Source organism: Mastigoproctus giganteus, chromosome 4 (assembly GCF_048544385.1).
Source record: "Mastigoproctus giganteus isolate SK-2022 chromosome 4, ASM4854438v1, whole genome shotgun sequence".
NCBI lineage: Eukaryota > Metazoa > Arthropoda > Arachnida > Uropygi > Thelyphonidae > Mastigoproctus > Mastigoproctus giganteus.
The window spans coordinates 206,941,065-206,956,799 of NC_143578.1; the positions used below are offsets into that span (position 1 = coordinate 206,941,065).

The 15,735-nt window shown below is 34.6% G+C and overlaps 1 protein-coding gene across 3 annotated transcripts in view; it reads left to right on the plus strand.

Annotated features, from left to right (window-relative positions):
* The first annotated feature begins 910 nt into the window (after positions 1-910).
* The window catches only part of LOC150087350 (uncharacterized), a 592,205-nt gene continuing 577,380 nt past the window's right edge, over positions 911-15,735 (plus strand). For all 3 annotated transcript variants that reach the window (XM_090372014.1, XM_090372013.1, XM_090372010.1), the window contains exon 1: positions 911-1,277. The gene's annotated coding sequence lies outside the window, so the exon portion shown is untranslated. The remainder of the gene's footprint in view (positions 1,278-15,735) is intronic.

Below are 15,735 nucleotides of genomic sequence, written 5' to 3' on the forward strand. Positions count from 1 at the left end.
AAACCTTCGATATTTCTCTTACAGTCTCTGTATCGCTCATACCACGTCGAACACAATAGCGCATAATCAAACATTGCTCACTTTTCAATCAACAATTATGCAGCTTAAAAAACGCGTCAAACTTACAGCACATAAGGCCACTTTATAACTACCAGGCAATATTTCAGGCTCTCGCAGGCCTGGAATGTTGCCTGGTATCGGATGAAAAATACCTGGATTCAAATTCCATCGGTGACACGGGGAATTATTTTTATGACCTTTTCTTTTTGACAACGTGGCTAAGTTAGTTGGTTTTAGGCGACGGTTGCATAGTTTTTTCTCCCGGAAACATGTCTTTTCTTCCAAAAAAAATGGCAAATCGACCACAGAATAGGTGAATTTACATAGCGCCTCCGTAGCCAGGTGGGAAGGAGCAGCAGTGCGTAGCACACGCTTCTTGATTAGACCGGGGTTCGAGCCCGTGACCACCAAATACGGAGGATGCGGAAAGGTCAGGGAATGACTACTGCATATTCCCCGAGCAATATGGCCTTAGTTGCTAATGCTCCTAAAAACCAAATAACAGCAATTTACGCACACAATATAGTGTACAGTATCTTCGGCCGTTATCCTTAAATGTTTCTCTTACAAGATTTTTATAGGTCCATGCCACTTCTAGATGGCGCTGCAGAATAATAACAAACATGTCTCGTATGCTTAATCGATGGTTTGTGTTGTCAAATTCTCGGTATGATGTATGGTATTGGATGTCGCTGGATGTTTAGTAAAATATTAGTCTATGTTAATTTTCAGTCAGTCATATCTGTAATGTATAGTGATGAACACGATATGTTTTTGAAGTTATATCAAAATGAAGTATAGCTTTTTTCTCTTTTTAATTAATGTCAACATCGAAGTATGAACCGAGCGAACCCTAACTTCTGTTGAACCAAGTCCAAAAGTTTGTTACTATTTTTGGATTTACTCCAATACGATTATAGCAAGGTTTCTCATCCATACGCAGGGAGATGTGCCTTGACATCCTGTTAGCAGTCTACCATTTCGGATATACTGTTGGAGTATTCAGATGTGGGGGAACTTCAAATTTTGGGTAGAAAAATAGCATTCGCATCGGTAATGGTACCTTACATTTTTTTGAATAATTAACCACAGTTTAATAGTGTGTGTGTGTGTTAAAACCCAAGCTCTGAGAAGATAAACTGTACTTTTCGTTTTACGTGCTTGCCAAGTTGTGGGAGTTTACTTATTTCAAGCAAGGAAGTGTCTGGTGTGTACTGGTAAGTGGCCTAAATATAATAAAAACATTTTAGACAGCTGGATCTTTTAAAGCATAGTTCCACCTATATTTTCTAATTAATATAGCGCAATATTTCCAGCACAGCAGCGGCGGTAATACGTTCTATATAGTTAATTCAGAATAACAGCTGATTGAATTCATTGGTTATTCTGATATACAGCTTAGAATGTAATCGCTTTTTGAATTGAGTTTTATAGATTGCTTATTGACATGTATTTTTTTTTTCAAAACTTTAAACTCATATCTCTTCGCTCTGACATGTATATTCATACACATTTCATTTCTTTTTTGAAAAATCCTATTGAAAATTAATTCTGTATCGTAATTTCTGTGTACTATACAGGTAGCATGTCCTATTCATTTTAAAATTCTTTATCAAACTTTGTAAAACTTTAACCCGTAGGGCTCACATCTGGTGAGTATGGGCTTGGCACACCCAGGGTCCTGAGCTGGATATCATCATTCTTTTCTTTCTTGGTGATTCCCATCTACTTTCTCTTTCTCTCTCTCTCTCTCTCTCTCTCTCTCTCTCTCTCTCTGTGGGTAATTTGGAATTTTTTTTTTGGCTGGTGTAGCATAAGCCTCAGGCTTCCCTGCACCATATGGCTAATAATAATAATAGTAATAATAATAACTATTAAAGAAGAATAATAGCACCTCAAAGAGCATAACTCAATTTGTATATGTAAGCTGGCAAAAACTAGTAAGTTTGATATATGTAAGTGAACAACTTCAATAAATGGAAATTAAAAAAAAATAATAAAAAATAAATAAAATGAAAAAGTGTGTGTGTGTGTGTGTGTGGTATGCAGGGTCTGCTAAAGGGGTAAACCAGTATGGCATTGGGTCATGGTACCAAAGTTTAGGGGGAGGGGCACCAAACTTCAAAAGAGCAGCAGAAAAAATATAACTCTTAATCAATAAACAATAAACAACCAGTTTAAAAAAGAAATGCTATATAGGAATCTGGGTCCCAATTTTTGACTGTTGAAAAAAACAAAACAAAACCCTATTAAAGCAAATTTAATTGCTGCGTAATTGTTTAGTAGACATTTTCAGCAAAATAAACATGTAAGGGAAAGTTTGATATTAATGTAAATATTCGGTAATAAATATTACTTAATTTTGCAAGACGTCCTATTATTTTATTTTTTTTTTGTGAAATTGTCTGTGGCCTTCCTTTTTGTTTGTAATTGTTATTATTAGCTATATGGTGCAAGGAAGCCCGAGGCTTATGCTGCACCAACCAAAAAGATTTCCGAGTTACCCTGAGAGAGAGAGAGAGAGAGAGAGAGAGAGAGAGAGAGAAAGTAGAAAGGCGTCACCAAGAAAGAGAAGAATGATGATAGCCAGCTCAGGACCCTGGATATGCCAAGCCCATACTCACCAGATGTAACCCTCTGGGATTAGAAAATTAGAAATTAGTTTTTATGTAGAAATCATATTTATGTAGAAATCATTTCTTATGCATGTTGTAATAAGATCATATTAATTTTCATATTAATTCTATGTAAAGTCAATAGTTTATGTAATTGTTTTACTCAGTTTATTCTTTTATATCAGTTTCATTAAATGGTATGAATGGAATTTGTTTTGGGTCAATCAAGGACATAGAGAGGCATCACATTCAGCACTTATGCCCCCACTTTACTAAAATCATCATCGACTTGAAATATCTCAGTTCCCTATCAACACGAGCTTCAGCCCCTGGTACAATGAATTTTTATGTAACATTTACATTTTTCTTTTGCATTCCCCCACCCACCCAAATGTGTCCTGATAAGGGTCCTGATGCACATGCACCATTTGATATGCAACTGGTATGTCTGTGGCTTGCTTTTCCGCACTATGTGGAAGCATTTTTCATGATAGATATTTTTTTATAATAAGAAGAATTAGCCTTTTGTTTTTCACAGTCTTTATTTACTTAGTTTATTTCAGTTTTAGTCATTAGATTTTTTAACATTCTGCTGCTAGTATTGTATCTGACAGACGTCACTTTTTTAAATATTTCTTATATATTTTTTTAATTTGTAAAATGAAATCAGGTACTCCTGTATACCTTTGCCCACCAATATTATCTAACTGGTTATACAGTATTTTTTTCATTCTTTTAGATATATTTTGAATTATGAGACATTAAATTTTTGTCTGGTGTTTAACAGACACCAGATGAGCAAAAGCATCTATATTTCTTCTAGGCAACTTCCTTTCCCACATGGTATCTGTGAGCCGAATGACAGGTGTCTGATCTTGTCGTAGAGCTTTGGTTTCACTGGCTAACTGTTAACAGCTGAACAAGATGTGACACAAGATTGTGTTTCAATCTATTTGATTTTGTTTAATATTTTTGATTTGATTTGATATAGATCATTTTTAATTCAGCAAAAAAAGCTCACAGAAGCCATGTGAGCATATTTGTGAGCAAATTGAGGGCACGAGTGACTGAAGCTTGTTTCCATATGTCTCATTAAATGTGGTCAGTTTTAATAATAATAATTGTAAGAATGATAATCCACTAGTTAAAAATGATCAAACATTTATGTAACAGAAGTGGTTTATTTTATTTATATATTATAGTTAATGAATCAACAATAATTACATTTATTGGCATATTTATTTACATGCATATCTTAGTACAATTAATATTGCTGTGGTTAATAGTTAATTAAACAGATTTTATCATAAACTGCATCATTTATTATGGCAGGTTTTCAAAGGGGGAGGGACTTTGAAAACATTGGCACAATCCGTATGGGCCACAAATTGAAAAAGGACCCCAAATCTAGACAAATGGGATCCCTTAGTCCCAGCATTGATGGCCAGGTGGCTGTAACATTAATTTTTGTACCCACGCCTAACTGAACTGTAAAACAGAGCTTGCTGTCTCCTACATATACAAAAATTAAATTTTGATATAGATATTATTTATATGCATCTTACCATATAGGGCATTGCATATGTTTTACATATGCAATGTCCTAATTTGAGTTGTCCTCGATATTACAAAATCCTGTAATTAATGGTTGACTGGGCTGCAAGCTTCTTCACGTTGTGCTGTGAGATTAGGAAAAACTTCATTGAGCTCATTGGTAACCATGCTGTAGTTTGCTGAAAGTATGGCGCCTTTTAACTCCAAATGTGATTCAAGTAATAAAAGTTCTGGAACTTTTATCACTGTTCTAGCAGTTGAAAATTTACTGCTCATTGATCCCATTTCTCTCGTTTTGATAGTAGTAGTAGTAACATATGATGCAAGAAAGCAAGTGTATGAGCTTATGCAGTATCAGCCAAAAAAAAAAAAAATTAACAAAACAATTCCCTCTAAATGTTTGTCCAGTTCCTCCGTAAATTTATTTAACCTATCAACTTCCACAACGACAGATGGAAGTTTGTTCCAGCAATTAACCACCCACTGGCGAAAGGCAAATTTCTGCACATCTATTCTACAACTGTCTTTTCTCAATTTGAATTTATGCCCTCTTAGCTGGCTTTAGGACAGGATTCTCAACTATGGATCACATTCACGTAATATCACAGCTAATGGAGAAAGCAAATGAATATAAAACACCATTATGCCTGGCATTTGTGGATTATGAAAAGGCATTTGACTCCATACAGCAGAAGGCAATGTTTTGGGCACTGGAAAGACAATTCATTGATACCCCATATATTATAATTTTGAAGAAAATATATGAGAGTTCTACCTCCTTTATTAGACTAGACAAAGACAGTAGGAAATTTAAAATTGAGAAAGGAGTTCAACAAGGAGACACAATACCTCCGAAGCTGTTTACTGCTGCCCTTGAGGAAGCTTTCAGAAGATTAGACTGGTCGCAGAAAGGAGTCAATGTGAACGGAGAGTACCTAAACCATTTATGATTTGCAGATGACATTGTGGTCATAAGCCACGATCCCAAAGAATTAGAGGAAAATCTTAATCAGTTATGCACAGCTAGTAAGGATTTTGGACTAAAGATGAATATGGCTAAAACAAAAGTAATGATGAACAAGTATGCCACAGAAAGGGAAATAATGATTGAAGGAGCAGTAATTGAAAAGGTGGAGTCATATACTTATCTGGGACAAGTTATTAGCTGTAATAATGATAAATGGCTGGAAGTCAAGAGAAGAATAAATTTTGGATGGATAGCATTCAGGAAATATAGTCACATACTGAAGAGCAATATCCCAGTTTGTCTGAAATGTAAAATAATGAACCAATGTATACTCCCCACCATGACTTATGGAAGTGAAACTTGGGCACTCACCAAAAGAATGGAAGAGAAGCTGAGAACTACACAGCGAAGAATGGAACGAATCATACTGGGGATCAGACTGTTAGATAAAAAGAGAAACGCATGGATTAGGCAGCAAACTCAAGTAAAGGACATTCTTATCAAAACTAAAGAACTAAAATGGTCTTGGGCAGGACACATAGCTCGAAGACATGATGACAGATGGACTAAGAAAATAACAGAATGATATCCAAAAGGAGCTAGAAGAAAACCTGGAAGACAAAGGCGGAGATGGATAGATGAAATTCATGAGTCTGTGGGTAGTAAATGGATGGCCAGTGCTCAAAACAGAAGGAACTGGAACGTTGCTGGAGAGGCTTTCATCCTGCAGTGGATTGAAAATGGCTGATGATGAGGTTCATAATCTGAACAAGTGGAAGAATCTCATCAGAATTCAGCGTACTCAACCCATTCAAGGCCTTATACACCTTAATCAGATCACCTTGCAGGTGCCTAGTCTCCAGCCGCTGCAATTTGCAGAACTTAAGCCTCTCTTGGTAAGAGGATCCCTTCATTCCCCCTCACCAATCTTGTTGCCCTTCTTTGTACATGCTCAAGCAAATCTACATCCTTCATAAATTTGAGGTCTCCAGACCTGTACGCAGTACTCAAGGCGTGGCCTGACCATTGCCTTATACAGAGGGACAATCACTTCCTTTTCCCTGCTAGCAAAATTCCTGTATATCATTGGCAAAACACCATGACCTGCCCTGGCAGTCTGTTTGTATTGCTGAGAAAACTTCATATCTAACTGCACAATTACTTCCAGGTCTTTTTCATTTTCTACCACCTTAACAGTAGTACCACACAGTTGGTACATTCCTCTAGGGTTACTTCTACCCATATGCAGTACTTTACATTTGTCAATGTTAAACTTCAGTTGCCACTTCTCAGCCCATCTGCCCAAATTTTCTAGATCCTGTTGCAGTAGCACACTGCCATTACTGTCATTAACAACCCTGCCAACCTTTGTATCATCTGCAAACTTCAACACAGGCTGATATACCTTCATCAATATGGTAAAACTAGAAAGGATATCCAGATGATTTCAGCACAAGATTCGATAAAGCAGTATCACCAAAGAATACAGTACAGCAATACCCTCTTAGCACGGCTTCAAACAGCACTGGTTTCACTATAACACGGTTTTCAATTAAATTTAAGTTGAAAATTTACTGTACATATTAAAACTCATTCAATAGCCTAGACACGTACTCTACATATATGCTGTGTTGTCATAGCCTAGGTACGGGTACATATGTGCTGTGTTGTATTGTCTCATATGTGCTGCACATATGACAGTGGTCCCCTCAGGCAGTCAGTGGCAACAGTGTCCACTTTTCTTAATTCCATCCTGATGAGACGACATGATAGCTTTTCAAACTTTTAATTTCACAATTTATTTTTTCCCCTCTAAATACGATCAACATATATCTGCGTCTTGGTTATAAATCAATGCCAACAACATGCGTTATGTTTGGCAGCATGTTTTGCCCCATTTGGCAAATGATTTCATTGGTTTTGAATCGCAAGTTCAGACAATTGCCTAAGAGATTGTGAAGATCAGAAAAGACTTGGGATTCGAAACTTTGGACACTGCCAATATACATGACTGCATTGACTCACATGCAAATAACTTAGATGATGCAACTCTCCTTGAAATTGATAAGAAAATTGCAAATGAAGAAGAGGACACAATTCTGAAGTGGATAACACCGAAGTGGCACCAAAAGAATTTTCAACAGAAGAATTGAAGAAAGTTTTTCGAGGCTTGACATTGCCTGTGAGGCAATTATGAATGGAGATCCAAATGTTGGAAGTAGCATCCAGATATGACAAATTTTATAAGATGGGATTCAATGCTACAAAGACTTGTATACTGAGAAAAATAAGAGATGACTTCACCAAACTTCATTTTTGAAATACTCAGATAAACAATAAAGCTTTTTTCTCATCTCCCATGATGTTACCTTTTCATTAATAAAATTTTTGCAGTATTTTTTATTTCAAATCCACTGACTAATAATAATATTAATAATTGGCTATGAAGTGCAAATTATTTATAGATTTATTATAATTTGTTTATAGACTGTTTCTCTAGTACGCATTCATTTAAAACTCATAATTATACCTCAATCAGCATGGTTTCACATAACATGGAACAGTTTCGGTACCAATTATAGTGCTATGCGGGGTATTGCTGTATTATGCTGGGAGAAGAAACTGAATTAGTTTTATTCTAGTTGGGGAGGCAAGCAGAATAGTTGTCTAGTGTGAAAAAATCATATCCAGGAACTGGATTTAAAAAATAATTTTGACATCATGTACTTGGATTTCAGTAAAGCTTTAGATACAAATTGGAACAGTGTGGCATTGGGGAAAAGTTACTGCTGTGGGTGAAGGGATTTGAAGTCTGAGTGGCAGGATAGAGAATAGTTGTTAATGACCACTGTTCTTCATGGACTAATGTTATTAGTGGAGTCGCTCAGGATTCATTAGTGGGCCCCTTACTGTTTTCAGTATTTATTAATGTAAGTGGTGAAGGCATATCAAGTGTGGCTAAGTTTGCTGATGATACAAAGATGGGCAGGATATGTTACTCCAACAAGACGGCAAGCAAGATAGGCAATAAGTTAAGTAGATAGGTTGAAAAATGGCAGTTAAGGTTTTACATTTAGATAGCAGTAATCTCAGAATAACATACCATTTGGACAGTACTAAACTTAAGGCAGTGGAAAATGATAAAAACTTAAGGGTAACTGTACTGTAAATGTCATGAAGTTTCCTGAGCATTGCAGAGAGGCTGCTAGGACAGCCCTTATGGTTCTGTCAATGATATACAGGAATTTGGTCAGCAGAGACAAACAGGTGATTACCCTATTGTAATACATGCAGGTTTGGTAGCCTTCTTTAGGAAGCAAATATTTTTTGAAATTAGTGCAGAGAAGAGAAAAAGATTAGTCAGGGGCACAAAAGGGTACTTTTATCAGCAAAAGACTTGAGTTCTGTAAATTGCAGTGTCCAGAAACTAGGCATCTGCGAGGAGATCCAAATGAAGTGTTTGGCATTTAGTTTATTCAGCCCTTTAAAATGGGTTGAGTAAACTAAATGCTGATGCCATGCTTACAGTTTCTCAAATGACACACACACACACACACGGTGACAAATTCAAATTGGAAAAGGATGGTTGCAGGATAGATGTGCAGAAATGTGGTTTCATCCATAGAGATTACTGGAATAAATTTCTACTTGATGTTGTGTGAAGTGGGTAGTCTGCATAAATTTAAAGGATTGACAAATTATTTAGAAGGAATGGGCAAATGTTTTTTTTTTTTTTTTTTTTTTTTTTGTTCTGATGCCAATTAAGCTTGTATCCTTGCATTCTTTTTGCCAGTACTAGTACTAATGCACAGGTGTGAGTGTGACTGCACATGTTAATTGTTCACTAAAGATAAAGAATGGAAATGGTCATAGAAATACGGTGCCTTCATGTCTACAATGAGAGATCATATCACTAAAGATCTCTCCACGAAGGAATATTGCCCTTCTTTTTTTAATTAAGAAATGCTGACGTGGAGAAATTTATACTGTGAATGTTTCATGTAAGGTTTCACAATTCCTGAAAGTGTAAAAATTATGTTCTTTGATGTGTGTAATTTGCAGCTAGGAGAAAACACCCAAAGAATGTTTTCTCCTTGCTCCAAATGGAATACAACCACACCACACCACACAATTAACATAAGCTTCAGTATTTTTCACACATTTGTTTGGTCTGTGTTACTTTTGTGGTCTCATCAACTAAGAACTTTACTCAACATCTTACAGGAACATTGAAAGTTACTTGGTCAGATGTGGTTTCAACAAGACTAGACCCTGAAATGTTTTGCCATTAGTAGGTAGTAATTCCAAGACAAGTAGATTGGCCATGGATTGCAAATTTTACTTGCTCCTCTTTGCTGTTTACCAAGTTAAGATCTGTCATGTGACAATGCATTATGGGGGTTCATTAAACAGAAGGTGTTACATGCACAGATGAAGAACTAAAAAGCTGTGAGAGATGCATTTGGTGCCACTGCAGTGTTACACAGTTTTGTGTTACAAAAATGGCAGTACACACTCAGACACTTTGGATGAGTAGCTGTCATCAGAGAATTCTTTATTTTGGAACACTCTCTACAGTGAGAAGGAAAAATCAAAAATGCGTAATGTAATAATTAGAATACCCATGGTGAATATTTTGTCAAAACTGTTTCGGAGAAGAAGTAAAGATTAATAAAATCCTTTCCCTTGGCTTCCTTTGCTGCTAGCTAAAGTGTCAGTGGGATAGCTTAGACTTGGATAAAAATTCAATTTGATTATTTTTTACATTTACAACTGACTATATTGTCCTTTAAAAAATTAGTTATTGCACAAAAATTATCTGGGCCTGGAACTGCTATATAAAAGTTCTTCTTCAGCAAACATGCCAACTTTGTTGAAAGTCTGACCCTGACATTTGGTTGATTGTGATGAGAAAAAGCTAAGAAATTGTCATCTCTTCAAAGTAAACAGCAAGTTAGTTTCACTAGGAGCTAAATCATTTTTTGCGATTTGAAAATCAGTGGGAATATTTTTTGGAAATTTTTTCCTATTAATTTTACTGCCGAATAAAACCTATTGCAAAAGGAATCAAATTAAAAGCTTGTTTAGTCTTTGAGTTATTCGTGTTCAAAGAGCATTCCAGATGGAGGGGCATAAGCAAATTATTATATAGATGCTAATGTTTTAGGTTTGATCTGGCACACCAGCTCAGATGTATATAATTTTACATCATTAAGGTGTTTTATTGTTCGGAAAATGTATGGTTCTATATTTATTTATAAAATTGCTAGATAGGCATTTATGAAACAAACAAATGATTTTTTTTCTAATGTAATTAAGAATTTGAGAGTAGCACCGAACTGGCAGTCAGCTTTGTTTTCATAAATGGTACTTGAAGTGAAGGCTACTGAACTTTACAAATTTTGAATTTATGTAGAATACTAGAGTATTACATTACCTTTTTACTAAAGTACTCTGAACCTTTGAAAACAAAATGCATTTTTTTACCTAAATTCTTATCTTTTATTTGCCTTTTAAGTTTTGCGTTCCTAAAAAATGAAAACAGCAACATGAGTCAGAATGTTACATATTTATTATTAAAGAATAAATATTATACAGAGCATTAATCTGTTCTTAATATTCACATTTTTCTGAACATCAAAAATATGATGTGGTTTAACAGAGGGTAAAGAATGTAATGAAAATTGGGGTTATGTTATTATGTGGTAATTATTAACTGATGTGGTTAGTTGGGGGCGCAGTAGCATAAGTTTGTTAGTTGTCTGACGGCACCAGGGAGTTGACCTTAGTTGAAGTTCATGTGACTGCTAAATACAGTTGTAAGCCCTTCTGACTTATGTAGCTGTGCCAGAGTATAAACAGAATATTTATTTATATTTCAAAAAAAAAAAAAACAGTTTATACAGAAAATCTTATATTTATCAAAAAAAACATTTAATTATAATTTTATATCATAAGTTGCATATCATGTGAAAATATACATAATTTCCTTTCACACTCTCTGTGACTAAGAAAGAATTATGTTTCATAAATTTTATCATATTTCCTTTTGATGACAACTTCATTCCCATCTGTTTTTATGTGTTTTGGTAGACCACTAAAGTCAGTCATAATTTTGTAACTACTGTGGGTGCTTGCAAGAGAGCTTCAAGAACATTGTACCTTTGCTGAATATTGTTATTCACTGTAGTTTTACCCTCTCCTGCTTAGTGTCTTCCTGACTTTTGGTGTTTGTATGTGATGTTAATATATCCCCTCCTGGTCTGCTTGCCCTATTGTTCTTACCTAGCCAAGAGTGACTAACCTGTGCTTTCAGGTTTATAGGCTTTTTTTGTACTTGCCAAGGTCTTGGGGTTGTTGACTGTGTTATTTCATTATTACTTCCTCAGTGAAGTCGGAGAGTATTTAGATTCACTTTATTCCTTAAGCTGGTTACGGTTAACATATTATTGGTTGATTGTTTGTCAGTCACAAGCCTGATTTGTCAGTTCTAATTTTGACTGACAGCTACTGTCAGTCAAAATTAGAACAGAAATTGCATGTTGAACAGAAAGGATATAAACAATTTGACTTACAAATTTATTACTTTATGCTTGTAACATAATAATGTAAATGATAAAGTAAATAAATTGTAGTTAGTTCTTGTTTGTTCAGTTAAAATCCCTCTATATGAAATTGAAGGCAGCCTAATTTCTTTATATAAATAATCAGGTTACTCTGGATATATTATATCATGTAATTTGCTTATATTGAAGGTTAGGTTTATTCACTTCTATAGAAAGGGTAACCTAACCTCAGTGAAATTGAAATGAAATGCTAGGTTATCAAAATAACTGAAATGATTATGTAGGTTAAACGTGTTATGTTATGAAATTTATATATACAGTATATAGGCATATATATATATATATATATATATATATATATATATATAAAGGAATTTTGCTTAAAAGGATGAGCACAAAAGATTATTTGCCTATTTATGTTTAAATTCATTTCATCTGCAGAACCTGCATCCACTTTTTATAGAATAGGCACTTGCAAAAGAAACGGAGAGAAACAGTTCCTTTTCAAATGGCATGGATCTCTCTTATATTACTATGTGGCAATCACTCTGAATTGCCTTAGCATTAGATTGCATATGTACACACACACACACACACACACACACACATACACACACGTACACACACACACGTACACACACACGTACACATACACACACACGTGTTACCATACCAAAAGCATTTGGATACTCCTCCTAATAGAGGGAATGGTAAAAATGAGATGTGCAAAGCAGAAATAGGTTTAAAAATTGTGCAGACAATATCAGAGATTATTACAAACAAGAATGACTCATTGGCAATGATTCAGCCTTTTTGAAACTGCAGAATCAGTTTAAAAGAGGCTTACTCATTAGATGCCAGCTCAGCAGTTATAACCTATTTAAATAGGTTATAACTACAGAATTTGTGTTTTTTTCCTCTTGTTTTTTTTTTTTTTTTTTTTGTTTTACGTAAGTGTTATATAGGTACAACCATAATGTCTAGTACTTCAAAGTGCCATGAATACTGTGCATCCAATTTCATCATCAAGGCGATATTTTTTGAGTAATGTCCATTCCTTTGAATATTCTTCTTTATGAATGCATTTATTAATAGGCATTTTAATTGCTGAATTTGGAGAAAAAAAAATATTTGATACTCTATTTTGTCAATAATTATAAAATGATTCTGCTGTCAGTAAGCGGGGAATGAGAAAGAAGAATATAAAGATTGTGTTAATGCTTTGGTTAAAGTTTGCACTTCAACAGTGTTAGATATAAAATGTACAAATGTTGTTATTTATTATGATGGTGTCAATTGCTGTTCTATATTATTAATTTTAACTTTGTATAGTCAGTTTAGAGAAGTAGCTCTACAAAAAAATGGGACCGGCTTCTTCAAAGAAGTTTGGGGAGAGGGACATTATGCTCATTCAGGGCTGGTGCTAGCATTTGTGAGCCAAAACCTTGTAATGGCGCTTAATTCATATTGTATCTTAACATGCATATATATGCAATAGCACATCTAGCATTTCGGTTTGCGGGGTTAACCCAGAGAAAATTACTAACAACTTAAAAAAGCTCTCTCAAAATTACCCGCACTCCCACAGAAAAGCATCAGCACTCTGCAGAATCATTAAAAGAAAGCACTTAACAAAATAGTTTAATTAATAATTCCTAATAGGAATAATTCCAATATTTTCAAAATTTTGAGTTGTAAAATGGGTAGAGAGAAAGTACAAATTTGATATTGAATGTTAAATGTAAAACATATTTTATTAACGGTGCAGCACCTATTTTGGACTGTGCTGTGGGAAGTGTTTGCTTGTGCACCCCTAGCACTGGGCCTGTGCTCTTTATACTAGCAATTCCAAAAATACAGAACTTTTCTCACCCTAGGAATGGACAAAACTTCATGCTGCCTGCTACAAGGAACTGATTGGAAGGATGTGTTCAACTAATTGATAATTTCATTGGAGCCAAAAATGGGAGCCAACAATTTATTACAACCGGTATTTTTCCAGATGTGATGGTGTGGGAATACTTTTAGTAGTGTTTTTTATATATGCTTAGCTGCCAACTCTGTGGATTTACAAATTGAGAATCTTTTTTCTTTTTTTTTACTCTGTTTAACCCCTTCTCCATCTGACTGTTGTGATATAGTTGTGAAAAAGAGCTTCCTCTGTCTTTTTGTAGAAATTCAGTTTCCTTGGTATTTTTATTTTTGTAAAAAAAATATAATTATGTTAAAATTGGAATTTAAAAAAGTTGCAAATTTCTGCTTAATTTCATTAATAAATTGGAAATCAGGTTTGCTAATCTACACTGAAAAATAGAAACATAGGAATAAAAGTTCTCTATAATGTGCAGTCATTTCATCATGCTTGTGGGGTGCAAAATTAAGTCTCCAAAACTAATTGGAAGGAGGTGTTCAACTAATTGATAATTTCATTGGCTCAATAAAATGCCAAAGAAATACAGAGTAAAATTTCAGTAGACACATATGCAAGATTTTACATATACTGTAAAATATAAAAGGGAACACATTTGCCTTGTGTGCTATGTGTAGTTATAATTTTTCAGTTTCAAGCAGTGGGAAATGCAGTGTAATCAGACATTTGCAAACAAATAAGCATAGAAAGAAATGCAAAATAGATGTAGCATTTTATAATGACGATGATGTAATACATGCTGAATGATTTTTGCATCCTTTGTTGTAGAACATAATCTTCCTCTGAGTTGTGGTGATTGTGCAAGTGCATTGTTTCCTAATAGAGACATTTGAATAGAAATTTGCTTTCTAATAGCAAAAATATATGGTTATCGAAGAAAAAAAAATAGCAGTCATTGGGGAAATTGCAAGTCTTGAAAATGGGCCAATTTTGATTTTTACAGATGGCAGTAATGAAAGCAATTCCAAGCAATATACCGTCGCAGTAATCTTTAGTAATAAAAAAAATATATATATATATATCAAAAGCAGCTTGCTGCCAGTGCCTGCATTGGGGGTAACGTTGCAGGATACAATATTGAGCATCATCATCATCTTCTTCTGAACAACCTGAAAGCATGTGTGATTCCTTCAAAAAATATCTGGTACTTAAGTGTTGATAGTGTCTCTTTATGGTCAGCCTAAAAACCGGCATAGCAAGGGTATTAAAAGAGATTTGAGCATTTGATAATAATTAGACCGTTCCTTGCATTTCAATCAATTTGTGTGCTGAGAAGGGAGCTGCTTCCTCTAGAAGTGGACATTTATTTACTACTACCTAGAAAGAAGTGCTAAATGAAGCGATAGATTTAAACAGTTTCAGTTGTGGCATGACAGTGAATTAAAAAAAAAAAAGATTTTGAAACATATGTGTACACATTAACTGTCTTTGGTTACTTGTGTAACTAGACTGGTAGAATAGGGGGCAGCTTTTGACAAGTCTGTATAACTTCTGAGCTAGGCATAGAGGGATTAAATTTTCAAAAAAAAATTTTAATTATTTTTTAAAATATAAAATGGAGATTTCTTATAGTTGTGTTCAGAATAGATTTAGAATGCAGGTGACATCAAAAAGTGAACAAATTTGAATTATTTCTTGCTGAATCATTTAGGATCATGCAGGTAGGATCTAAGTGATCCTACCTGCATGATCATTTAAGGCAGCGGTTCTCAAACTTTCTGAGCCCATGCCTCCCTTGACCTGTAAAATTTTCCCGGCACCTCCCTTGAAGTAAAACATCTAGAATTGTGCAATTTCTTATTTTTAATATGATATGTTAATACAATAATTCAGACTTGTGCAAGGTCAAATAATGTGCGAAAATACCCGACCCAATTGCTCGCAGTAATCGAATCCCAAGAATATGGTTAGGGAACACGATGTGTTCTCTTTGTAAAAATACCCCAAATATTTTCTATAATTATTTACATTAATAATACAGATCAAATAGTAGTAGATATAAAATAACAGTTCTTGTGACCAGTTATAGGTTAAAGAAAAAGT